The 27,580-nt window shown below is 35.5% G+C and overlaps 1 protein-coding gene across 3 annotated transcripts in view; it reads right to left on the bottom strand.

Annotated features, from left to right (window-relative positions):
* The window catches only part of LOC113502550 (synaptotagmin-7), a 507,062-nt gene extending 479,697 nt beyond the window's left edge, over positions 1-27,365 (bottom strand). For 2 of the 3 annotated variants that reach the window (XM_026884159.1, XM_026884160.1), the window contains exon 1: positions 26,892-27,340. The gene's annotated coding sequence lies outside the window, so the exon portion shown is untranslated. Of the gene's footprint in view, positions 1-26,891 lie in introns of all 3 variants that reach the window. The other variant, XM_026884161.1, reaches the window with a different exon arrangement.
* Between the last annotated feature and the right edge of the window lie 215 nt (positions 27,366-27,580).

Here is a 27,580-nt window from a genome sequence, read left to right on the forward strand (position 1 = left end):
CCCACATACTAGTAACTAGTCAGTTTTTTTTAATATAAAACGTCTCCATATCATTCCCAACTCTCCAAAAATCAACAAAACCCTCTCTATATCTTTCCCGATACCCACAAAAACTAACAAAAACAAATTTTTTTTCAAAAGTTTTGTTCACTGGTGTCCGATCCTATGCAGAAGTATTGATCTGAACATATGGGTGTTGTGACCTTGAAGCTTTGAGCCACTGCCCCTTAAGGGTAAGGCTTATCTGCTCATTTCAGGGATAGTGTAATTTCCACACAAATGTTTGGAATGGTTTGGATGATTCAAAAAGCATGTCGTTTGGGATTCTTTTTCATTTTTTTTAATTGATTATTTTGAAGCAATTTTTTCGTAAGTTCGTTTTATGGAGACGCCTAGAATTTTCTGTACGAAATTTGTAATTTTGGTAGTTAATAATAGTAGGAACTTTTTGTATAATAGGAGGAGCTCGTGGCTAAGCTATAACCGCATAAGTGATTCGATCACAGGTTAAGCTATGCTTGACGCGGTTGGTCCGTAGATGGGTGACCATCTTTATCATAACGAGTTCCTCCGTGTTTCGGAAGGCACGTTAAATTGTGGGTCCCGGCTGTTATTCCTACATCTTTGACAGTCGTTACAGGTAGTCAGAAGCTTGAAAAAGTCTGACAGCCAGTCTAACCAAGGGGTATCGTGTTGCCCAGGTAACTGGGTTAAGGAGGTCAGATAGGCAGTCGCTCCTTGTAAAACACTGGTGCTTAGCTGAAACCGGTTGGACTGGTAGCCGAGCCCAACATAATTGGGAAAAGGCTAGGCCAATGATGGTAGTTAATAATAGTAAGAGTAACACTATTTTTACTACAAGCAAATATCATTTTTCAAATCTGATCTCATCATAATAGCATTTAAAAATATTAAATAACCAGCATTATCAAAAACAAAAATACTCAATAATTCATCAGTAACAAAATTCTCTTAAATTCGTTTTAAACACCAGCATGAATAATGGCAAGAAAAGTCAGTGTTTTATATCTTAACAAATTTCTATTAAAAAAAAAACAAAGTAAAGAAAAAGCTTCACAAACTTGACCAACAGATGGCGCTGACGCACGAAACGATTCCGATGAGTATTTTTAAACGGAGGGAGTCTGATCGTTCGCTCGGAACGTTTCCAGTACGTTACCCCTTCTTGACATCCATCTGAACGGAAGCTTATCTGTATCTAAGTGGCTTACCTTTGGAATTATAACATACAAACTCTTCGGTAGGACTCTACTTTGTATTTCTAATACGTTTAAAAAGATTTTTACGGAGTTTTTTGCTGAAACCTCTGGAGGATGCAGTGGCTAATATTTAAACTGTAGTTTCGGTTGATGTTAATAGATAAATATCATATTAGAGATTGACTGCAAAATGGGAAAATAAATCGGACCCTATCTAACACTGAAATACTGAAGAACAGTCATTAATTATAAATTAGCTTTTCGCCCGCGGCTTCGCCCGCGTCGAGGTCGGTTATATCGCGTTTCCAAGAGAACTCTTCAAAATTCCGGGATAAAAACTACCCTATGTTCTTTCACAAGGTCAACTCTATCTCTGTACCAAATTTCATTAAAATCGGTTCAGTGGTTTAGACGTGAAAGCGTAACAGACAGACAGAGTTACTTTCGCATTTTTAATATTAGTAGGGATTAGTAGGGATTTACAAACCTTTGTAGCAATTGTGGACCCTGTCGGGCAATATAATAACAATATTAAACTTAAAACACATGTAACGCGCTAAAATAAACAAACTCTCTAAATTTATAATAGTTATTAACTATTATAAATTAAGGTTAAGGATACGGGAAATCATAACAGCAATGGATATCAGTCTATGTTTATTACTAGCTTTTGCCCTTGACTGGCCCCAAACTGGAACAATATTCTAGGTTAGGCATCCACCTATTTTGGTACAATACATAGCAAGGTTAATATCATCACCAAATGACATTCAAATTGCTCTGGTCATCAGAATTTGTTCTGCAATTTGGCTACGGAAGCGTCAACTAAGGTGCGGTTTGATAATAATATAAATGACAGACTTTGAATTTATTATGACCTTGATATAAAAAACGTCACCAAGATCAAATCCTTTTCATAAACATTCAAGGCACATGCACAAAGACACCCAGACTCAGAGCAAGCAATCGTAAATAAAACGTTTCTTTTTTCAATAAAAAAAACGTCTCCAGCTTTGCATGGCTTCATGGATTACAAGTGATAGTCCCACTGCTAGGCACAGGCCTCTTCCCATATAGGGAATTCCATTATTTGAAATCCAGATAAAATCTAAAAAAAAAAAAATTGTCCAGTACTCTTAATACAAGCTTTGCTTAGTTTCAGAATAGATGGCGTTGTGTGATACCTATAGAATAGTAGGTATATTAGACTAGCTGTTGCCCGCGACTTCGTCCGCGTGTTTAGAAGACATAACTTATGATTTATATCTGCCCTGTTTTTTCCACATTTTCCATTGTATCTTCGCTCCTATTAGTCGCAGCGTAATAGTTTATATCCTTAAACCTTCCTCGATCAATGGTCTATTCAATACAATTTGATTCAGTAGTTCCTGAGATTAGCGCGTTCAAACAAACAAACTCTTCAGCTTTATATATTAGTACTAGCTTTTCGCCCGCGGCTTCGCCCGCGTCGAGTTCGGTTATATCGCGTTTCCAAGTGATCTCTTCAAAAGTCCGGGATAAAAACTATCCTATGTTCTTTCTCAAGGTCAACTCTTTCTCTGTACCAAATTTCATGAAAATCAGTTCAGTGGTTTAGACGTGACCCGACTGTTACGTAGCGTAACAGACGGACAGACAGACAGAGTTACTTTTGCATTTATAATATTAGTAGGGAAGTAGGGATAGAAGTATAGATATGAAATATTCCTTTTTATCCAAGTAAACATTTCCAAAAAATACTTGAAATATATTCCTATCCCTTTACAAATCTTCGCACGGAGCGGTGTCAGGTTTTTTATTCATCATCCCTAGGGACAACCCTGCGAAGGTATAACACATTCGTGGGGATATAAAAGTGTCTCCGAAAGTCCCAAATCTATTTTCGAAGAGTGAGATATGTATTATTTTAGGGTTACGTAGTAAAGAAAACCTTGAAATATTTACCTAGTAATGTTTTGTTTCAAGAGTTAAAACGGGCTAGATGGCTTTTGCAGATTTCAAAATGGTCACCCATCAAATTGATAACCTCGGTAAACAACGTCTGGTCAATTTTCAATCAAATAGGTTGAAGGAATTAGCAATCAAAATGATGCCATCAATCCCGCAGTAAGAAATTTAATCATTGTGTCGCGAAGTGTTTCACAAACATACAGATCACGTGCACAAAGACACCTAAACTCAGTACAAGCATTCGTGGATCACAGAAGTAATCAAACCTGCGACAATTCGCGCGCTGTTTGTCTGACTATACATCTAGACTATAAGTGCAATCACAGTGAGCAGCCATTTTTAAAATTGTAAATTATATTGTCACCGGGTTTGAAGCTACCCTGAAAATCTCATCCTGCTACCTTATGGGAAAATGCCCCATAATTGAGTTGCGAAAATCCAACCGGAACGACAAACAAACAAACAAACAAACAAACAAGAAAAGTGAGTGTATAAAAACTCGGGAAAATGAACCAAGTATTATTCCAACTAAATTTTCAGTAATGTCTTGCAAAACTTTATTATTTTATCCGCAAATTTTTCACACCCTGTATACCATCACCCTAATGTGATTTATATAACTCAAAAGGTATGCAAAGGGTGTTCTAATTGCGACATAAAGTATTCAACCAGCACCCTCTAATTTATTATTATACGAAAATAATTACATGGTCGTGCCAGGGACGGATTTCAATATAGGCCTAAAATGTCCGGGCATATTAGAGGCATTTTTTGAGAGGCATACTTATCTAAGGGGTATAAAGAAACCTTAATGTGTACCAAGCTGTATCTCATGAACAATGACAGGTAGAAAAAGGAAATTTTAACAGATGATTTATGGAGGTTGCCGTTTTAATAACAAATGATAAAAATCAATGGTTTGGTAGTATATTCGATGGTTGAATGTTTTTTTTTTCTTTATTCTATCTGCAACAAACTGTTAGCATCGCGAATCTGAGTCGCACTTGAAAACCGTTTTTTTACGGTAGCAACTGCCATACAAAACCGGTTTTCAATAAAACCTGAATTATAATAAAACCTATTTATAAACTGCTTGGAATAAAGTAGCATAAAAATGTAGAAGTTTCGCAAATTAATTTCTTTTCTTCATTAAATTTACGCTTTTTAAATTCCACTTTCGCCAGCCAACATTTTAAATCCGGCCCTGTCTTAACGAGTAATAGATCGCGGTCAAAATTAAAAATAATGATGTAATGAATATACTTTGAATACATTAATTATTTTTAAGAATTATTTTTAAGGTTAGTAGTTTTTGTAGAATTTAGTGTAATAAAATATTTGTAAAGGTGTAATAAAATACTCTGACGTTGAGTTTTAAAATAAACTTAGTGACTATTATAATACCTAATGCGATAAATGTTTTTTGGTTATACTACTTAGCTTCACAGTCTGTCTGTCAGGCCGTGTGTCACCACGCTTCATCTAAATTATCGTAATAGGTAGAGACGATTGAAATTTTCGCACAGGCATCACCAATGATAGGACAGGGTTAAACAACGGCTGGTGATGTTCTTTTTTGCACATTTGTTTTGTGTCTTAGTTGTACGGAACCTTCAATTTTCTTCTAGCATATTTTTTTTGTTTTCATAATTTATGCATATAAAACAGTTGAAAAACAGAATTTAAAGACATGATCCAAGGGTGCTGCTTTTTTTTGGTCAGAAAAAGACTGTCTGGTTGAACAGCAAACGCGCAATAAGGGCTCCCGCACACGGGCCACCGGCCACAACCACAAAACACCGCTACTGTCATATTTCCTGTAGTTTAACGCAGTTTATATAGATGAGCGAGCAGTGTCTTGTAACGTGTGGCGACCACTAGCTTCAACCCTATGCGGCGAGTCCCTATAAACTACAGTAAATATGCCTGTAGCGGCGTTTTGTAGTTGTGGCCGGTGGGCCGTGTGCAACGACCCTAAGAGCAGGAAAGGAGTAATAATAAAAGGCTATACATCCCTCTATAAGTCACAGGCCTCTTGCTATATAGGGAAGGTTTGAGCATCGATCACCACGCTAGCTCACTGCGGGCGATTTCAGATTCCAATATTTGTAATCCAGGTTTCCTCACGATGTTTTCCTTCACCGTTTGTCAGTGGTGTCTTAGAACATTTACATATAATTTTGCATATATTATGTTATAAGATAGAATAAGCTACATATTAGTATTGTTATTGTATTGTTTTTTATGGATTCAATTAATGTTATCTTTAATTTAGAATGTCGTGTTTCTTTATTGTTTAAATTTTATAGTAAGTAAGTAATTAGTTATGAGTAAAGTGCCTCACTAACGCATTAGGAAGCCTGTAATGTTAGTGATAAGGTGGAAATAAATAAATAAATATAAAGTCGTATTGGTACTTTACCTGCGTTGGTATTGAACCTGCACTTCGTGCATAGAAGTCCATGCATACAAGTAGGAAGGAATAAAAGAAAGAAAAACAAAGGGAACGTATGTTTTCTTCTTAACAAGTTTATTTTTAAATACCAAAATACGAAGTTTTGCCTCAAAATATGTTTTCTCGGATTAAAATTATGGTCGTTTAAAGTTTAAATTTCATAAGTTATTATAACTACCATATCTTAGTAATAGCAATGTGCAAAGTTTCACTTAAAGTACCAAGAAAAGTCCCATCTTGAGGATACCAGATTTGGAGTTTCGAAACAAATTTGGTAAGCTTTAGAAAGTTGCTGTTTTTGTTTTCAAATATTATAATTGGATAATATATGGTATATACATTAACGATGGATTTAATTAATATTTACTACTGTAGTACGTTCAAGTATGAATCAAATTAGATGTCGTTTTTTATTTCTACATTGTCTCGGGTCTGGGTGTTTGTGGTGCCTTCGTTGTATCTGAATTCCATAACACAAGTGCTTTAGCAACTTACTTTGGGTTCAGAAAAATGTATGTGATGTTGTCCGCATTTATTTATTTGACGGCACTTTTTTGGCGAGTTTTCGAATCATATTCGACCAAAATCGGTTCAGTACCTCAATTTTTTTTATTTGTTATAACGACTCCCATAGTAAGTAATTTAACTTTATTTATCATCTTTGAAGATATTTATCGAATGTTTTATTGTACACCCAAGTATGGATTTGATATCTCAACAGAAAGGGCATAGTTTATTCTATAGAATACACAAATTTAAATATTTTTATTAATTCAGTATCGGTTGGTCATTATCGGTTTTACAATATGAAAATAGGAATACATTCTCAAAAGCGCAAGAATACAAAACAAAACGATATTTCAAAAGATACATCTATTCTTAAACCACATTTAAACCAGTTGAAAACATCTTCAAAAATCTAAATTTACAAAGGCGAACAGCCCCAAGTATTCGGTGTGAAGTATTAAAAGCAGTTTGATAACTTGCCAAGTTTTGGAATTTCTGCAAAGAGTTACATCTTGAAGATTAAGATTCACTTAATATTATGTCGTAACTTCACGAATTGTTTTGAAAGGGTTGGGATTTTTTTAATCTGGAAACACGGTAGCGTGTATAGCCAAGTTCAAGGAATAGAACTGGCGAGAAGTATCCAATTGCTTAATATTATAAACGCGAAAGTTTGTATGTATGGATGTTTGTTAATATGTCACGCAAAAAAAAATTGAACCGATTTATACGAAACTTGGTACAAAGATAGTTTATAACAGGATGTTCCCTTGGGACCCTTTCGATTTGTAGCACTCGTTTTAATAAATATTTCTGAGGTCTAGCCATTGAACTTGGCACCCATTTAGATCTCACTTTTTTGTTAAAGTCAACAATCAAAGCAACTGGCAACAAGCAATAACAGTTTGTGTTGGGTAATAGTCCTCTATTACCCATCAAAAATCTAAATTTATTTATTTGTTTATTATAACACCATTACAGTCACATATAAATCAAAGCGATGTTATAAAATAATATTAGCATAAGAGCAATTACAAAATAAACTTTAGAATAGACATTAATATAATAATATACATAAAATAGTAAAAACTTGACATTTCTTAAAAATATGGTTTTCTATACATATTTACGCCACTTCCGTGAACTTCGGCAAGGTAAGTACAAATACGTTAATGTTTCCGTAATTAATTCTATTAATTAAACTTATTCCTCGTGATAAGGGGGCAAATTTAAGTAGATTGGTCCTAGGCACGTCCGCTCTGAGTAGTAAATTAATTGGTTCATTTTATTAAAATAGGATGTCCAGCATCACTGACATCGTCTCCTTGATAATCAATCTTATCAAATTCTTGTCCATGCAAACGGACAAGTATAGGATAAGAATTCAAATCAAAACCTTAGAATAGGGATGATGACAATTTTTTTTTCAGTGTCCATCTTGTAGTTTTTTGTATAATAATGGATACGTATTTTTTAGTTTGTCCCGCTAACATAAATTGACCAAATTACAGTGAATGAAACTTACGCGTGACGTCACGATTGAGAATAAATTTTACCATATCGTTACGTCACAAGCCCCCGCTCCTAAACTTTAAAGCAGTTAATCTTTGTCAATTCTATTTTTTCTGAAAAAGGAAAAAATACGTGTCTCGTACTTTTCAATTATCTAACTGAGGGACTAATGAGATTTTTCCTTTTTATCCCTATTCACACAAAAAAAAAGAATTCATTCTAACCAACAGACATAGTTTATCCTCCACGAGTGATATTAGGGTTCCGCTATCAGATACCGGTGACGTCATCACAGATACCAACTGGAGATCAATATTAACGATAACACGACCTTCATAGTTATTGCTAATCGTCTACAGGGCGGAAAGATTAGCTTTTGTATTGAAAAAATGTGTAAAAATTAATATTGAACAGGGTAAAAACTGTACAGTCCGTCAGACAGATTTCGTATACGTATTTTTTTGTTTTATTTCGTTATCCAATAAACTAATGGAGAACGCAAAAAAATTAAAAACCACGTTTTTAAATGTCACTCCATTCAAAACTTATCACAATCGGTCCAGCCGTTTTTAGATTTGTGAATTGCATTGTCATTGCGTTTGAAGCTACCCTGAAAATTTCAGGCTAATATCAGCTTATCGGGAACTCCGGGATTTCGGGAAATTTGAGTTACGAAAATCCAACCGGAACGACAAACAGACACGAAAAGTGAGTGTATAATTATAAACGTGGGAAAATGAAGGGGAATCATAAAATCTCGTGTGACGTCACTTACAAGTAAGTGATGTTTTAGTCCACACTATCAAACATTTCATAATCTAGAAAGCTTTTAATCTTCCTGACTTTTTAATCTATTCTAATATATAAAGCTGAAGAGTTTGTTTGTTTGTTTGAACGCGCTAATCTCAGGAACTAGTGGTCCAATTTGAAAAATTCATTTTGTGTTGAATAGACCATGCATCGAGGAAGGCTATAGGCTATAAACCATCACGCTGCGACTAATAGGACCGAAGATACAATTTAAAATGTGAAAAAAACAGGGCAGGTATAAATCATAACTTATATCTTCTACCCACGGGGACGAAGTCGCGGGCAAAAGCTAGTGATGTGATAAAATGAAAAATTCGTGTCAGACACATCCATCTACCGATCTCCTTAAGCCAAGTGGTTGAAATAACCATGCCAAACCCTATGAGCGCGACGTGTCGCAGTGTCCATCCATGCGTAGATGGTCTATCTAGGTACGCTCTCTTAACAACGCGATCTTCTCCCATCCTCTCGACGTGGCCTATGATACAAGGATTAAATTTTTCACATCGGTCTGTTTTTAAAGAAAATAAATAGGCTACTAACCTTCTTTCGAAAGTCAAAATTGACATTAGACAGGACCCTGATTCACCACCCTTCACCACTTTCTAAGTTCCCTAGCTAGCTTTTGTTTTTAACAAGGAAAACAAAAACTAATCGAATAAAGAACGGAATCAACTGGAATAAGTTTACATATCGGAATACATTTCGCATTTCACCGACAACATATTATATGTACCTATGTTCATGAGACCACAAAAGTTTCACTTAAAGATGTTAAACACAGCACCTTATTACAACGCTGTAAGGTTAATTTTGCCAATTCATCGTTACGAAAGTTGTGTGTGTGTACAGGGAACATAAGTTAATAGGTGGAAGTGCTTCTAATCTGCCGTAGTACTCGAATAAGAGTCCGTAAACTCCAAATGGTTTTTTTCTGTTCTAACATGAAATAAACACGTCAGACTTGAGTTGATGAGAGTCAGACTCGAGACAAATTAGATAAAAAAAAAAATTCTTACCGCAACAAGCATTGCTTAACCTCAATTTTCATTCTACGATGTTGCGGTTGCAGAAACACACTATCTATATAAATTTCAACCACCTACCTATCACATTTCATCTTATACAGCCCGGTGAAAGACATACGGACGAGACAGCTAAGTCATAATTATAAGGATCCGTGTTTACCTTTTGGGTATTTTCAAAATACTTACTATAAATTTTGACAATTCTATGGAGGGGCGCTCACTCACCCGCATTTGTACGACTAGTAGTCGTGGCAAAGAACGGGTAAGCGCGAGCCTCTCCGGGTATGAAACCCTATGACCATGAGCGAACTGCCAATGAGTACCACTTCCTCTAACTCCTCTGCTCTATGCACAGTTATCAAGATAAGATAAGTACCGGTACTTTAATTAGCTAAGTGCACCCAACCTTTATGAATACTTTTATCCGTAGATAACAGATTTTATTTGTGTTGAAAATATCGATCTTTTTGGTTTTTGTTTCTAAGTTATTTGTGAAGATTTTTTCGTTTCAAACGACTTCAAAATTTGTCTGTTTTTTTGTGTTTGTTACTGTTGAACTTCAGACTGGATGAATCGATTTTGTTAATTCTTCTTTTAATTTACGTAAAACGTTGTTTTTCTTCACCGGTTGTCAGTGATGACTTAGAATAATTAAGAAAATTACACATCATATTAATACTTTGCCTAGGTCGGGATCGAAAACCTTGTGCCTTCAAATCCATGCACAAAACCGCAAGGCTACTACCATTCCAGAAAGTTATATAAAATAAAAAAGACATGTCACATTTAAAGAAAGAAACGACTCAGGCAGTAAAGAATTAAATCCTCGTGTCGCGGGGGATTTTACATACATTCAAATCACATGTACAAAGGCACCCAGACTCAGGACAAGCATTCGTAGATCACACAAATGCTTGATCTACGCAGGGATCGAGCTCGCGACACGTCGCGCTCAGTAGGTTTGGCATTCTGACCTCAACCACTCGGCTATCCAAGCATAAATTGATGAAATTCTTCAAGAATATATTGCTCCACTTCCCTCACTTCTCTTCTTCTCCATGTTCAGACAGTTTGCCTAGTTACATGACCCTTGTTATGGTAATCGAGATTGAGGTCAGCCAAAGTTGTTATAGTTTGTATGATCATGTATTCCATACATACATATTTGTAATCCTATATCCATACTAATATCATGAAGTAGGAAAGTTTGTGATGTCGGTAATAACCACATTATTGAAGTTCGTGACTATGCTATAATTATACAAGTTGATTGATTAGAGGTTAAACTACGCTTGTCACTGTCGGTCTGTGGGTGGGTGACCATCTTTGTTGGTGTTTCGGAAGGAAAATTAAATAGTGGGCCCTGCTGTTATTCATACATCTTTGACAGTCGTTACGGGTAGTAAGAAGGCAGAAATTCTGACAACCAGTCTAACCAAGGGGTATCGTGTTGCTCAGGTAACTGGTTTGAGGAGGTCAGATAGGCAGTCGCTTCTTGTAAAACACTGGTACTTAAATGAAGTCGTCAAGACTGGAAGCCGACCTTAACACAGTTGGCAGAAGGCTAGACTGATGACGATGATGATGATGAGAAAACTAAAACCTGAAAAATACCATCCAACGGCGGTAAAAAAAAAAAAAAAAAAAAGACAAGATCAGAGCGAAGTTAATAATTTAACATAACATTGGTTAACTTGTAAATTAAGATTGACATGAACAAAATCTTTGGTTTAGAAAGATTATTCAGAATTTTCCTTTTGAAATACATTTACTAACTTAGACACAACGGAATAAAATTAACAATATTGTTCGACATTTGGTGACGTAAAATTTATTGTTACACTGATTTGTTTTAATTTAATTTGATATTTATTTATTTTATTATAAAGGTTCTTCAACGACTTATTCACTATAACATATTACATAGACAACTAGTAGGTACATGGATAATCATGGTGAATTTGTCACTTAAAGAAGAACACAGCTTAAACATAAATAAACTATACAACTATGAGATCTGTTTCAATTAAAAGTTTTACGACTTATACATTACGACTCTTGCTGTTGGCTAAGCTTGATGGCTCGCTACAATGCCCATAACATCGCTTTAAAAGGTTATAGAATCGAAGAGAATATTAATATATTTTTTTTAGTTATTTTCGTGAGGATAAATAAATAATAAATGCGGACAACATCACATACATTGCTCTGAGCCCAAAGTAAGTTGCTAAAGCACTTGTGTTATGGAATTCAGATACAACGAAGGTACCACAAACACCCAGACCCGAGACTTACCCTCTTACATAATTAATTGTAAAATCCTTTTTTGATAATAATGTATCTTACAAAAACAAGTATAAAGTGGGTAAACCCGCGGGCTTCAGCTAATCTTAAAACAAACCACTTTTTCCATTACCGTATCTTTGTTGTAACGAGTTATTTCAATGTTTTTGTTAGACTAAAAAGCAAAACATTATATCGTTACGTAAGTTATTCTGTCGCCGCTGCGACGGGTGTTGTTATGGAACATGGAAGTGAGAGGAAGTGGCACTGGCTTTAACGTCCTTTAGCAAATAATTAACCCTTCACAACTCTTATAGCACGAAAATTTTAATAAGATTTAAAAAATTGAAGATAACTTTTGACTTTTTTCAGTTAAACTTGTAAGTTACTCTTAAAACGAAACGAAATCGTGGCACCTAGGGTTCCGTTCAAATATGTTAAAGAAAAAAAAAACTGGGACAAAAAATTTAATGATTTACCTCCAAATTCTTCTTAAAGCAACAACAGAACCTGATATCAGACGGACGGACAGACAACGTAGCTTTAGAAATAATGTTCTGTCTTTAGTTTTTACGGCCTAATACTATAACCGCGTAAAAACACTTCCATCTACTTTTATGTTCCATGTTTGTCGCAATGATATTAAACTTGTTTTTGTTTACTTTTGCCGAATTTTGCCTACAATGTGTAGTTCGGTGTCTCCTCGGAATAATAATGCGATGGATGGCTGTTACACCGAAGGGAAAGTCGAAAATATTTAGGTAAGTTTTCTAGTGATTTTATACTTAATTTAACAAATTAAGCCGCGGAAGCCCTAAAACGGCGGAAATATAATAACCTTGTTGGTAATTATATTTTTGAGCCGTTTGGGGTTGAAATGTTCGGGACATGGGGACCAGGTGCGCGAGTTCTTTATTAAGAACTCGCAAAGCGTTTGGTCGACTCTACACGTGATCAGAAGGCTGGTCTATATTTTGCCCAAAGAATTAGCATTGCCATACAACGTGGCAATGCAGCCAGCCTTCTGGGCACGTTTCCCGACTTTGGCAGGGATGAGGATGTCTTTTTTGACGCTTTGTAAATAATGTATATTTTTCTTTTTATATTGATATATGTAGCTTTCAATATGTAAATATTAGTTTAGTTTAGTTCCTAGATACTTATCCAATTTAACAAATTGAGTCAAATATTTTTTTTTCAAGTTAGGCTTAAAAGAGAAACAGCTCGGCTAAAGTTCCACGATTCATTAGATACTGTCTGGTGGCAGAAATACGGAGACTGACTGGCAGAAACACAGTGGAACCGCTATTATAAGTCTTTCTTTTTGTCTGTCTTTTTTATCTTTACTTGAATACAACAAATGTAGTTATATACAACTAGCTGTTGCCCGCGACTTCGTCCCCGTGGGTAGAAGATATAAGTTATGATTTAGGTATACCTGCCCTTTTTTTCACATTTTCCATTGTATTTTAGCTCCTATTAGTAGCAGCATGATGGTTTATAGCCTAAAGCCTTCTTCGATGAATGGTCTATTCAGCAAAAATAATTTTTCAATTTGGACCAGTAGTTCCTGAGATTAGCACATTCAAACAAACAAACTCTTCAGCTTTATATATTAGTAAAGAGTATATATATATAGATAACATTATGTGATTGTGTTTAATCATTTTTTGTGCTATTAACTGATGATTCAATTATTGACAGCTAGGTCGCAAAAGAGTTCGAAGAAACCTTCGAATAAAAGACAAAATATTTTAAAGAAAGATTTACACACACGTATTAATCGGGATTGTCCGACTAGTTTTGAAACCAACCGAAGTTCTTAATCATGAGTTGACACAACAACACCTTCAGAAGAAATTAATTAGGGATTCCGATATACGAAACTTTAATAAGAAAACCCAAAAATCTTTTCGTCCAAAAAAAAATGTAACCCCATCCACCACACTATTTTACCAAAATATATTTCTAAATTCATAGTTGCTCTTACAAGTTGAATCAAAGGTTAGGAAAGTAGAATGAAATTGTAAACCCCTGCCGCATACCCGTCCTGTTGTTTAGACCCCCTTTTCCTTACCAACTAGGGGTGGGCAGGGGGGTTACGTGCAACCTACAATGGTATCCAATATCAAACGGGCAGTAATTGTTATCTCCTGTAATTTAGACATCAATGGTTAAGATATTGTGAGCAGAATATGATTATTAGATTCTGTAACTTTGGAAGGTTGATGCTGGTTTCGTAGTTGCTATTGTGATTGCCCCGTTAAAAGTATCGGGTCTCAATTGCAGTAAAGGTATTAATTAAATTGGAAAGGAAATGTGGCAGCAATATCGCTTTTGACACGATACCCCTTAGTGAGACTGGTTGTCAGAATTTCTGGCTTCTGAATACCCGATTGCAACATCATAAAGAACGTGGGATTTAACATGCCCTTCAAAACAATGATGAACTAGTCACGACATAAATGATCACCTATCCACATACCAACCGCACCTATGTTGCTTAACCCGTGATCGAACGATTCATGCCGCTGTTACTTAGCCTCAAGTTAAGGAGTATCTATTTCATCACTTTCTATCAATAAAACTTGGTCTGTTAACAAATTTTCTTAAAACTTAGAAAGGAATAAATTTAAATTACTAAGGGCCGATTTTTCAATCGCTAGCTAACTTTTATTCGATGAATATATTTGACGTTTTGACAGCTTTTGTATAGAAAATATGTCAAACGGCCATATTTATTCCTCAGATAAAAGTTATCTGACGATTGAAAAATCGGGCCTAAGTAAAAGATAAGCGGTTTGGGATATTCCTGTTTTTAACTAGAATTTTTTGTTTTTGAAATTTTAAACTCTTTAAAGTTGTTCCTAGAGCTTTTCTTCTTAATTCTTCAAACATTTAGAACGACTCTCGCCCTAATAAATATGATATACGCACCACTTACATTAACAACACCTATTTTCAATGGAGTAGCCTATCAGCTAGCAGAATAGGCTGTCAGGATCAACCTAGCCTAACATTATCTATTACTAGCTGTTGCCCGCGACTCTGTCCAGTTGGACTTCTGCTTACTGCGCATGGTGGTTCTGTTTCCAGAATAAAAAGCCTGAGAGCCCCCCTATTACCCAAGTAAATGTCAAATAACAAACTTCAAAGAAGTAGTCCATTACGAGAAGTAAAAAAAACCTTTAAACCCCCATTGCCCCCCCACCCCCACCCCCCCCCCATAATAACCCTTTTGTCCATGTCAAAAGTAGCTTATGTCCTTTCTCAAGCTCTAGATTATCTTAATACCAAATTTCATTGCAATCAGTTCAGTGTTTTGGGCGTGAAAGCGTGACAAACAAACAAAGATACTTTGGCATTTATAAGTAATATTGGTATAGACTTCTTCGACCTCAACTCCAAAGGAAACAAATCCAATACACATACGGTGTGAGAGACAGCCGCGTACATCGCAAACATGTGAAGTCGAGAGCGTCTTTTATTGCTCACTCATGACCACATGACTGGCTGTAAGGCAAGGTTCCAAAGCCAGCGGGAAAGGAAAAACAAACTCGGATAGCCGAGTGGTAAAGGTCAACATGGAAACAATGCTGGGCTGGCCACTTGGTCATGTATGAAGGATTTCAACGCATTGCCATACACCGACACAAAAACGCGGATGACGTAGCACGGCGGTTCACGTTCAGAGTCTGACACTACCCATTTCCGAGGGAGTGGCAGTCGATGAGGAATCCCCGCCTTAACAAAAAAAGAGGCAGCTTGCAAAGAGCAGACGAAAAGAAGCGTCTGTCGCTTGGGAGCAAAATGGCTCGACATTTAACAATAGTTAAAGACTCGGAATGAGTCTGGATGAAGCTAACATAGAAGCTTTGAAATTGGTAGGAAAAAGGGGAGGCTTATGCCCAGCACTTGGTGGACAAGGGAGGCTGTTGATGGATGGATAGGATTCTCATTATAAGCATTTGTGTGATCCACGAATGCTTGTTCGGAGTATCATTGTGAATCCCCGCGACATAACGGCTTGTTGGTCCAGTGGAAACTGACCGACATATTTTTGTGTGGCGAGCACGCTCTTTTGATCCGACTAGGTGTAGTTTATCATTTGTCTAGTACTCATAATACAAGCTTTGCTTAGTTTGACACTAGATGCTGTCGTGGTGGTTGTGTGTGGAATAATAAGAAACTACTCGTTACTGATTAAAGCTAATTTAAAGCAAAATGACGATACGACAAATATCTAACTATAGAACTTAGCTATTACCGACTTCTTCGCGAGTGAAACCGCAGGCTGAAACTTGTCGTCTATAAATGCAACGTTTGCCAGATCTAGTGAAAAATGTACACATTTGCCAAGTTAAGCTATGAAGTAGCCAATTCGTATTTTGTGTGTGGACTGTGCAAAAAATTGGCCAAGAAATTATACTCCATTACTGTCGATAATTAAATTTAGACTTTGGCTCAAGAAAATGTAATGGAATCGACTTTTACCGCAATAAAATAGTACATGGCATATTGGACTTTATGCCAACTGCATAATAATCTTAATACAGCATCATAGGTCAGAACTTGGCGCCATCTTCTAAATGTGAACGGTTTGCTACATGAGAAAAAATACGCACATAATTTCCAAAAATTTTTGGAAATATGGGTGACGGAACTTGACAGCTTTTTTGTCTAATATAATATTACTAGCAGTTGCCCGCGACGTCGTCGGCGTGGTTGGAAGATATCAGTTTTGACACCTTGGGTTACAATATCTCAATTTTGTTACGGAATCCAAACATTTTTTAAATAAATTAGCCTATGTTCAGCGGGGATAATGTAGCTTCTCAACAGTGAAACAATTTTTCAAATCGGACCAGTAGTTTCGAAGCCTATTCGTGTCAAACAAACAATCAAATATTTCCTCTTTATAATGTTTGTATAGACAAAATGGTATCCTCTTCGCCGCTTGCGCGTATCTTTAAGACCGAGTCCTTATGTCTTTTTTTTTATTCAGACTAGCAATATACTGCAGAGTTTTCTTTTTCTACTAACCCTCTTTCTTGTATATCTTGTATATCTCAGATCTATTGTCGGGTTGTCAAACTGTGTACTATTGTGTGTGTAGTTTGTGTGTCTGTTGCAATACAATAACTAGGAAATTGGCCTTAACCAAACTTTTTTGTTTTTGTATTTTAGTTTATTATTACTATCTCGTAAATATAATGAAAATATTACTATGACTGCATTGGTAGAAAAATTGTAGTATGTTCGATCCCCTCGTTATACAAGTATTTGTGTGATCCACGAATGCTTGTCCCGAGTCTGGGTGTCTCTGTGCATGTGATTTGAAGGTTTGTGAAACTTTACATTTATTCTATTAAATTACTTAATGTTAGAGTGGTCAACAGTAAAATCATGTTAATTATATCTCGAGAAAATTAAGAAAAAAAGCAGTATTACTTCAAAATTTCGTGTTACTCGGTAACACGAAATTATTATGTTTCATTTGACAAATCTCATTATAACCATAATTAGACTTCCCACGCATAAAATGTAAACCAATTATTAAATTAACTACCTATTCCGAGAACAAAGTAACCCTTGTCAAATTAAAAATAGATTAAATAGTCAACATAATTAGGCTGTGGTTCCAAAGATGAACGAGGTTGCTGAGCGAGGCTGCTGAGCGAAGCGAGGATGTGGGGCGAAGCTGTGAAACGATGTACTTGTTTCAATTTGAGTTGCCCTAAGCTGCTGAATAAAAAGATATTCTGTCCTTTTGCTGAATGGCAAAATTATATTTAATACATAGCGATGTATTATGGTGATGGCAATGCGGTTCTATGCATAGATTTGTATGCACGAGGTATAGGTTCAATCCCGATGCAGGCAGGCAAGTTGTATGTACTTTTTTATCTACACTAATATATAAAGCTGAAGAGTTTGTTTGTTTGTTTGTTTGTTTGTTTGTTTGTTTGAACGCGCTAATCTCAGGAACTACTGGTCCAAATTGAAAAATTATTTTTGTGTTGTTTAGACCATTCATCGCGGAAGGTTTTAGGCTAATAACCATCACACTGCGACTAATAGGAGCGAAGATACAATGGAAAATGTGAACAAAGCGGGCAGGTATAAATCATAACTTATATCTTCTACCCACGGGGACGAAGTCGCGGGCAACAGCTAGTATTTAAATATCAGTAGTGTCTTAGAATATTAAGCGAGTGACAGTGTCGCAGACGGAGACGGGAAAATCGTTAAATACTAGGAGGAAAATATTGTCATCTGAAATCCGCATTGATATTAGGGAAGAGACCAATACTATGGATGGTATGAGCTAGTACGAAAAAGAAACACGCGAAGTCAGCATTTTCCCACGTTTTTATATACTCACTTTCTTGTTTGTATGTCTTTGGATTTGTAACTCAATTTTGATTCACTTCCCGATAAGCTAGCAGGCTGAAATTTTCAGGGTAGCTTCAGACCCGATGACAATGCAATTTACAATTATAAAAACGGATAGACTGATTTTGATAAAATTTTAATTGAGTGACATTTGGGAATTTCGGTTTCGTAACCTGTCAATTTTGTTACAGGAATAATATTCACTTAAGTTACTTTTTACTCAGTAATACAAAAACCCTATAACTGCAATTCCAGTAGAGTATCTTCCTCAACATAAATGTTTAGCTGACACAAACGTAACGTAGAGCATCTTTCCAACACGATCACACACAATACATTTTCCCAGTCACGTTTCACTCCGCCGTGTGCCCTTTTAAAATATTTTATTTAACTAGACTTACATTTTAAATGTGTTTACAGGAATATTTACTTATGTAAGGAGTAAAGTTAGCTAATAACTGATCAAACGGATAGACATATTTGACTGTAGCTTGAATGATTTCACAAGAGCTGCTATTTGACCTGCACTCAGATTAAAAGTTAATTATTATGAAATGTGTTAAATCACTCTTATCTATACTCTATACTTATATATAAAGCTGAAGAGTTTGTTTGTTTGAACACGCTAATGTCAGGAACTACTGGTCCAAATTGAAAAAATATTTTTGTGTTGAATAGACCATTCATCGAAGAAGGTCATAGGCTATATACCATCACGCTGCGAATAATAGGAGCAAAGATACAATAGAAAATGTAGAAATAATAGGGCAGGTATAAATCATAACTTATATCTTCTAACCACGCGGACGAAGTCGCGGGCAACAGCTAGTGTAAGATAATCATTGAAACGACCTGGAGAAACAGATTATATTTTACTCTGAGTCTGGGTGTCTTTGTGCATGTGACTTGAATGTTTGTGAAACCCCCTGCCATATTAGGACTAACTTCTTTAGTGCCTTTTTTTTGTTGCTAACTTTCCCACTGCGAGGCAAAAGCCTCCTTTCGATATTTCCACTCTGTACAATCTATTACTTGTGCTATGCATTATTTTCTATATGCATCTACTTCGCACCGCCATCGTTTGATGACCTCCGTGGTCGAGTGGCGTACGCACCGGTTTCAAGGTGTCGCTAGCTCTGAGGTCCCGGGTTCGATCCCCAGTCGGGTGAATGTAAAAATTGACATTTCTACATTGTCTCGGGTCTGGGTGTTTGTGGTACCTTCGTCGTATCTGAATACCATAACACAAGTGCTTAAGCAACTTACTTTGGGTTCAGAACAATGTATGTGATGTTGACCGCATTTATATATTATTTTATACAAAAAAAATGTACACATTCCTAAACAATTCTAATTAAATATCTAAAGCTATGACGCAGTTTTTTGTCACGTTTGCCTCTTTAACGACAATTATACTTGGTCACCTATTTCCCCTGGGAGAGTCGGTTAGGTGTAGACACGAAAGCCGTAAACGTGACCTGTAAACCTAAGTTGGCTATACGCCTTGTAAGACTAGGTTGGGCTTCGGCAAAAATCTAGAAAGTATTTTTCAATATTGTGACTGAACTAGCTATGGCCGATGGGTCTGCCTGTACAAGTCAAAAATGAACTCACGGGAGCATGAAATCGGGATAGAAATTATCATATGTGTCAATCCTGGTTATAAACTATCTGTGTACCAAGTTTCTTGAAAATCTGTTGTGTTTTTGTAAGTAAGTACCAAGTAGAGCTTAAACATAATTATTTATTTTCGATCACCATCTGTGAAAGTTTCAACTTTCTAGCTATCACGGTACATGAGATATAAGCCTGCTGACAGACGGACAGACAACTTTGACTTAGTAATAGCGGCGTTACGACTAGTCAGAAGCAAGAAAATCTGACAACCAATCTAACCAAGCGGTATCGTGTTGGCCAGGTGACTGGGTTGAGGAGGTCAGATAGGCAGTCGCACCTTGTAAAACACTGGTACTTAGCTGAATCTGGTAAGACTGTAAATAACGATGTATTTAGAAACTTCGAACATAACGTGTAAGAAACTAAAGTCTTTGGACATCGAAGTCTTGTTTCGCCTCGTATACGGGTTCCGTACAGGTTAGAGGTAATTTAAAATCATGTCTCGTTTTAAACTGAATACGTGTTGAACTTAACCCCGGGCTCAGTATATATTACGTGGGACCCAGCACGTATTTTTATCCTTACATAGAAAGGTTTAACAAGATTTCGTGATTTAAAATTCGTTTTAAAACTGGTTTTTATGTGAGATTTTTTAAGTTTGCATTTAATCATTTTGATTAGGTTAGACGAATAAAAAATGGACAATGATAAATTGCTTTTAAGTTCAGGGGCGTGTGGTGTAATCTTTTCGTAAAATTAATGTACAGACGTCTCGTTGAATGAAAATTTTGTTATTTCATCCATTTACTTTTTCGGGACAAGTTAGTATTTATTATAGCTAATAAAACAACGCGGGTAACCAAAGATAGATCTCAATGGTATGCAATTGGGGATATGTCCAGCAGTTGAAGAATATGGGTTGATGATGACGATGGTGATGATGAAAGCGTTGCATCATTAAATAATGTATACTAATATTATAAAGCTGAAGGGTTTGTTTGTTTGAACCCGCTAATCTCAAGAACTACGGGTTCGAATTGAAAAAAAATATTTTTGTGTTGTTTATGCTATATAACATCACGCTGCGACTAAAAGGAGCGAAGACAGAATGGAAAATGTGGAAAAAAAAAGGGGAAAATTATTTATCCGTTGCGTGCGCTGCGAAAACTTCAAGATCTTCTAACCACGAAGTGGACGAAGTCGCAGGCAACAACTAGTAATAAATAATTCTCAGATAGTTAGTATAAAAATAAATTTTATATACATATTGACTTCTGTACCTCTAAAAGCAGTCATCACAGGTATATCCGGTACAATAGAAAGCCTTTACAGCAAGCCACAAAAATGCCTGAAGCAAAGAATTCCTGAAATATTACCTTTTAACTCAATAAAGAACAAAGCAAATATAACATAAAATAATTAAATAACCTTTTTTTGTCGAAATGTAAAAATATATTTTTAACTTTTCAAAATAAGTAAAGGTTTAATTTGCTGCTTTCGGCAGTATTAGCTGACTTGCGGAAGACTTGTGATGGTAAATAGTGAATACTTGTTCTGAGTCTGGGTGTCTTTGTGCATGTGAATTGAATGTTTGTGAAACCCCCGCTACATAAGGATTAAATTCCTTAGTGCGGGAGACGTTTTCAAAAAATGCGGTATTGCATCTAAAATGTCTTTTTAGGGTCACATAGCCAAAGCGTTAAATGGCAATTTGAAACCCGGAATAGAACTAATTCTCCGTTTGTCTGTGACCAGGCTGTATCTCACGAACCGTGATAACTAGACATTGTTCTCAACAGTGGTCAGATCAAAGTGTCTGTAACTACACGTGTCTTGGAACCCTCGTCACAAATATTAACACAAATAGTGTCGTGACAGCTTCATTCAGTTTAGAGACTTGGAAGTTTGTTGAGGGTTAAGCAACCGTTATTAAGGTTTGGATATGGATGGGTGAGAATCTTATTATCTTGTAACAGTAACGTAGAGAAATCCTGACGTTTTTGTTACTATAGAGTCGAAGAAATTTGAGAAAGTTAAGCAATCGTTGCAAAGGCCTTCAAAATAATGGCTAACTGTTATAGTCTTGCGATAGTAACAAAAATAGGTCAAGTGCAAGTCGAACTGACACCACTAAGGACTCCGTACAAATACGCTAGAGACAAACAAATCGGTACACTTACATACATAATAAACTTTAAAAGCTTGCAAAATATGTAGTAACGTGTTTTCATAAAATTATTACCTATTCCACTTATTGATAAAGCATTTTTCCATATTGCTTGAACGAAAGAAAAACAGTGTAGTAGTTATTTTTAACTAAGTCATTGCCCTGTTAGGACGTTGACTTGCACTGGCACATGAGAACCTGTGATAAATAAAGTTAATTAGCTTGTTAGCAAGAACATAGACTAGATAAATGCATAGATAGAGCGAGTGTTTTTAGAAGTTATTCTTTGAGAATATGACTTATGAAAGACATTGAGTTATTTGCATGTTATAAAATGTTAAGTGTTTTAAAGTTAATTTTATGTTAAAAACCAATATGTTTTTTGGTTAAACTTAGCATCCTTTAAGTGTTAACATTATCTGTTTTCTTTACAATATTCAAAATATTATCATATTCTTAAAAAAAATCTCTTTAGTCACGAATTAAATTAAATAATACTTTAAAAAATCGCATAAATATCCCTTGGGTAGTTTTAATGAGCTAACCAAATGTAAGTTTAACACACAAGATATGACTGGCATATAGAATATGTATGATTTCGTCATATATCGTAGGTACTTAGTGATATTTATAAGAAAGTTTGCCTTTATCAATGAAATTGTTTCCAAAAAGACCAAATACTCAACATAAAAAAAATCAAAATCGGTTCAGCCACTCCATAGCTATACTATACACCCAAACATGCACATAACACTTTTAACACCGTCATTCTTTCATCGGAATTAAAAAACAACTGAATATCAGATAAAACAAATAAAAATTGCAATTGAGTATGCCATGACATGCATACCGGATGCGGCCGGATAGAAACGTCCGGTTAATCCGTTTTAACCGGAACACCGGACTACCGGAATGGACCTGTCCGATACAGACTTGCATACGTTCATTTTACATATCAAGATTCAACTGTGAAACATCTTTGACAGTTGGTAAGTCATTATATTGGCAGCTAGAAGATCTACATGTTCAAGTAGATAAACAGACAGACAGACAGTAATATTATGCATTTGAGAACTTGACGGCCTCTGTGGTCGAGTGGCATACGCACCGGTTTCAAGGTGTCGCTAGCTAGAGGTCCTGGGTTCGATTCCCGGTCGGGTCAATGTAAATATTCAAATTTCTACATTGTCTCGGGTCTGGGTGTTTTTGGTACCTTCGTTGTATCTGAATTCCATAACACAAGTGCTTTAGCAACTTACTTTGGGTTCAGAACAATGTATGTGATGTTGTCCGCATTTACAGTTCAGCATATCCTGAGATTGTCCCCAAAACATCACAAACACAAAAACTTAACTTCTTTATACTATTAGCATAGACAAGCTAGAAGGTATCAGAATACATAAGCTTTTGGGTAAACCATTCCCCGCTCTTGTTCCAAAGCCTAGCATTGTCTATGGCTTAACAATAGAGCCTTTGCCAAAAGGAGGCTTTTACTATATGTATAATGATCTATGCTATATGTATTTTGGATTCGAATTGGAATATGTAGGTTAACATATTCATATTAAATGTATATTAATTGAGATATAAAATTTAACTGGGGCTACTTGCCAAAGTTGATCAAAATAACTGAGCTAGGTAAACACTTAAACTGTAGCTTTATGTCTGTCTGTTTATTTGCCTGCCTGTCTTTCTGTCTATCTGTATAACCACTATCTACAGATTTTTTTAGCTAAAACGCTCAGATAAACAAATAGGCATGCCTAAGAAAACTGAATGAACAAACCTATTTGATGAAATTTGTTAAAAAGATAGATCAACACAGACAAATAAGCTGTTAGAAACAACATGAAAATTCAAAATGGAAGATAGGCTACTAAGTAGCACTATTTTAACGTCAAATGCAAAGACAACACCCTGTATCACCCATCGCTGTCATAAATGTAGGTCATCTATCGACAATATAACTTTAAAAAGAGTTACCTAACATTTTTACATAGAATACATGGAAGAACTTAGATTTAATCCTTAAGCCAATGAAATGATTCGTTTAAGCGAACTATCCCGTATCAAATATAAATTTTAACGTAGCACCACCCTTCTTTTATTTGCTTTATAAAGAAAGTTAACAAAAAAAAACTACTATAACAAGTTTTTCAGCTAAATATCTTTCTTTGGCATTACATTACTCATCAGAAAAGTACAACTAGCCGACACTCGATGTGGCTGTGACGTCATCACATCAGCTCCATGGGACTAATATTATAAACACCTATTATTACTCAGCTAGTATTATAAATGCGAAAGTTTGTAGGCATGGGTGTATGGATGTTTGTTCCTTTTTCCACTGAACGGATTTAGACGAATCTTTTATAACCAGGATTAGAACAGTTTATAAGCAGGATTAACACATAGGATAGTTTTTATCTCGATTTTATGTTCCCGTCGGATCATTTCCGACTTGGTGGGCCCGCGGGATATAGCTAGTGTCATCATAATACTGAACTGTCACGCAATATAAAATCAATCATGTACTACTAATGTCCTTTTTTGAAATAAACAAATTATAAAATTAGTATGCCAAATTTCAACTCAATCGGACCCAAAGATTCAATTTTGACTTACAAGATTTGATTACAGACAAAGGGACAGGTGTAACTAAACAAAACCTCCCAAAAAACGTTTTCTAATTTACATAATAGAATAGATGTTAATATAATTAAATCTTATATTCTTAAAAATCGATGCTTTACAAAGGGCTCTGCGTAAGCCCTTGTTACGTCATAGCACGCTGATAAACAGAGTTATGCAATCTATTGAGAGCTTGTAAATAGAATAACAAGCAAAAGGGCGTTGTACTGTATTTTAAACGTGAAAGTATCGAATAAGGCCAATAGTGGGATTGGAAACAAGACGAAAGACAAGTGATAATTGAGTATTAGACTAAAAAAACGTTATAACGCCCAAAAATATTAAATAGGTATTTTTTGTTTCATTACATCAACAAAATTAGAAGATAAATTCATCGAAATAGTAAAACATAGAAATGTCGGTCAATAACGTCACTTGTCGGTAAAAAGTTTACTGATAAGTGACGTCACTCGAGATTTTAACTTCAACTCAAAATTCTAATTCTTAGTTCACGCGATACGAGCCAAAATACTAATTCGATATTTTTTGGAAACTATCTGACGGAGCGAAACTACTGTAAAATAAGGTACTCAATTAAATCTGTGGAAATTAGACTATGAGGTTAAAAATTCGAGAGTATAACATTAAAAAATATTGTATTTGATTTTATAACGAATACATAACAAATAGCACAAACTCTTTGTACATAGATACATGCACATAATTAAAATTCTCAACAAGGTCTCTGCATGTTGGACCTGTGTCCCCGTGTACGCCTTTAAAAAGGACCGGGACTCTTCACATGAAAGTACCTCGTGATTGAAAAGAGACACCAATACCAAATACTAATATATAAAGCTGAACAAGTTGTTTGTTTGAACGCGCTTATCTCAGGAACTACTGGTTCAAATTCAAAAATTATTTTTGTATTGAATAGACCATTTATCGAGGAAGGTTTTAGGATATATACTATCACGCTGCGACTAATAGGAGCGAAGCTACAATGGAAAATGTGGAAAAACAGGGTAGGTATAAATCATAATTTATATCTGCTAACCACGCGGACGAAGTCGCGGGCAACAGCTAGTCATTGATATTCTGTTCCTCTTTTCCAATACTATTTTCGTTCAATAAATACTTTATCTATAACCCATATCGTTTTGAAGTGGTTGTTTAGCATCGTAATGATAGCTTTGCATGCTTATAAAACTCATAGTTTTATGTAAACCTGCATACAAGTTTGATGTGAAATGTACTTGCTAAGAATCGATATTAATAACATTGGATAAATCCTTTTGATAATCCTTAGCTAAAGGGTGAAAACAAACCTGTATTACTAAGGCTGAGCTATTTGTCCATATCATTATGTCACCACGCCGTATTACATCTAATATATTTTTTACGGAACATGTATTTCAGTTGTCGCTAAAATAGTAAATAATAATAATAAGAATCAAGGTTAAACAACGGTTGATACGTTCAAAAAGGAAATTTTTCTTTTCTTTGGCCTTTGTGTGGACTCGGACCTAACTAGTATTTCTTGTAACTATCCCGCATAAGACCCTACTGCTTAGCAAAAAGGTCTTCATCCCCCAAACCTCTCTGTCTTTTGCTATATCTGGCTACAGGAACACCGTATCTAATCTTTTAAAATGTATTTTAACTTCAACGATATTTTACGTAAAATACCAAATATATAGATATATCAATTGTAAAGCAAAAGATAATAATACATACGTCACTATTTATATGAAGCCTTATTTTGTTTTCAATAAACATTACACTTTGTATCCTAACGTCATGAATATTTAGACCATAGCTGGGCATAGCATTCACTCAATGCAATTATCTGATAACTATGATCTTACTACATCATTTATCTATTTTCTGAAGCTTTCCTGTAAATGAAAACAACTGAATAAGTGACCGAGACACTAAGTTAAGCCTACATTACTAGGCTAAAATATTAGAAACGTGTGAGTAAGTACCAAGGAAAGATTTTTATAAATGCGCTCATTTAGGCTGAATAACTCGTAGCTTCTAGCGCATATGTGAGACTGTTTATGACATATATTAAGTCACATTGAGACAAAAGAAACGCATTATATAGTAAAAATGTACCCTCACTTGTTAAAAAGTCCACTATGTAAATCTAATTTAATCCTATTTAAAAAACCAAAAAATATAACTACACCTAAAATATATCTTCTTCCAAAGTACCAGATCAATCCTAAAAAGAAAATACAAAATATAACTCATATCCTCAAAAAACTGAAATATAAATCCAAAAATCGTAGAAAAATATCCAAACCCACCTTATACCAGCAGACTTAAATCATAAACCATCCTTTTCACATGTAATAAACACTAAATTACACAATTTTTCAACACGTAGCCACTCACTGAATCACTGCACTTGCCCGAAACTTTTCGAGAAAACCGCTGCTTGGGCGCGGCGACACGACAGTCTGCGACCGACGCTCCCCACACACTGGACTTGAAAGGATTGTAAAGGCAGTAGCGCAAAGCCTCCTGGTTTCAGATATTATGAAATAGTGGATAGAGGAATGTTTTGTTACAAGATTATTGTGTTTTAAAGATATGTGTAGTGAATAAGTTTTTTATAAGTTAGAAACTGTTGCATACAATTTGAATTAAAAATGAAATTTTATTTTCCGTTCGTCGAAATATGTGAAGGAGGGAAAACACCGTTTGCTCGGAAAAGTTTGAGCTATCGGTGTGGTTTCCCAACAGTGGAAAATATATAGGCTCGTATAATTTATTAGGAACTAGTTGTTGCCCGCGGGCCCGCCCGCTAAGAATCGAAAATGATCCCACGGGAACATAAAATCGGGATAAGAATAGTTATGTGTTAATTCTGGCTATAAACTATATTTTGTGTACCAAGTTTTGTCTTAAACATTTCAATGTTTTTTTGCGTGAAAGAGGAACAAATATCAATACATGCAGACTTTCGCGTTTATAATATCTGTTGGATGATAGT

Source organism: Trichoplusia ni, chromosome 17 (genome assembly GCF_003590095.1).
Source record: "Trichoplusia ni isolate ovarian cell line Hi5 chromosome 17, tn1, whole genome shotgun sequence".
NCBI classification, from domain to species: Eukaryota; Metazoa; Arthropoda; class Insecta; order Lepidoptera; family Noctuidae; genus Trichoplusia; species Trichoplusia ni.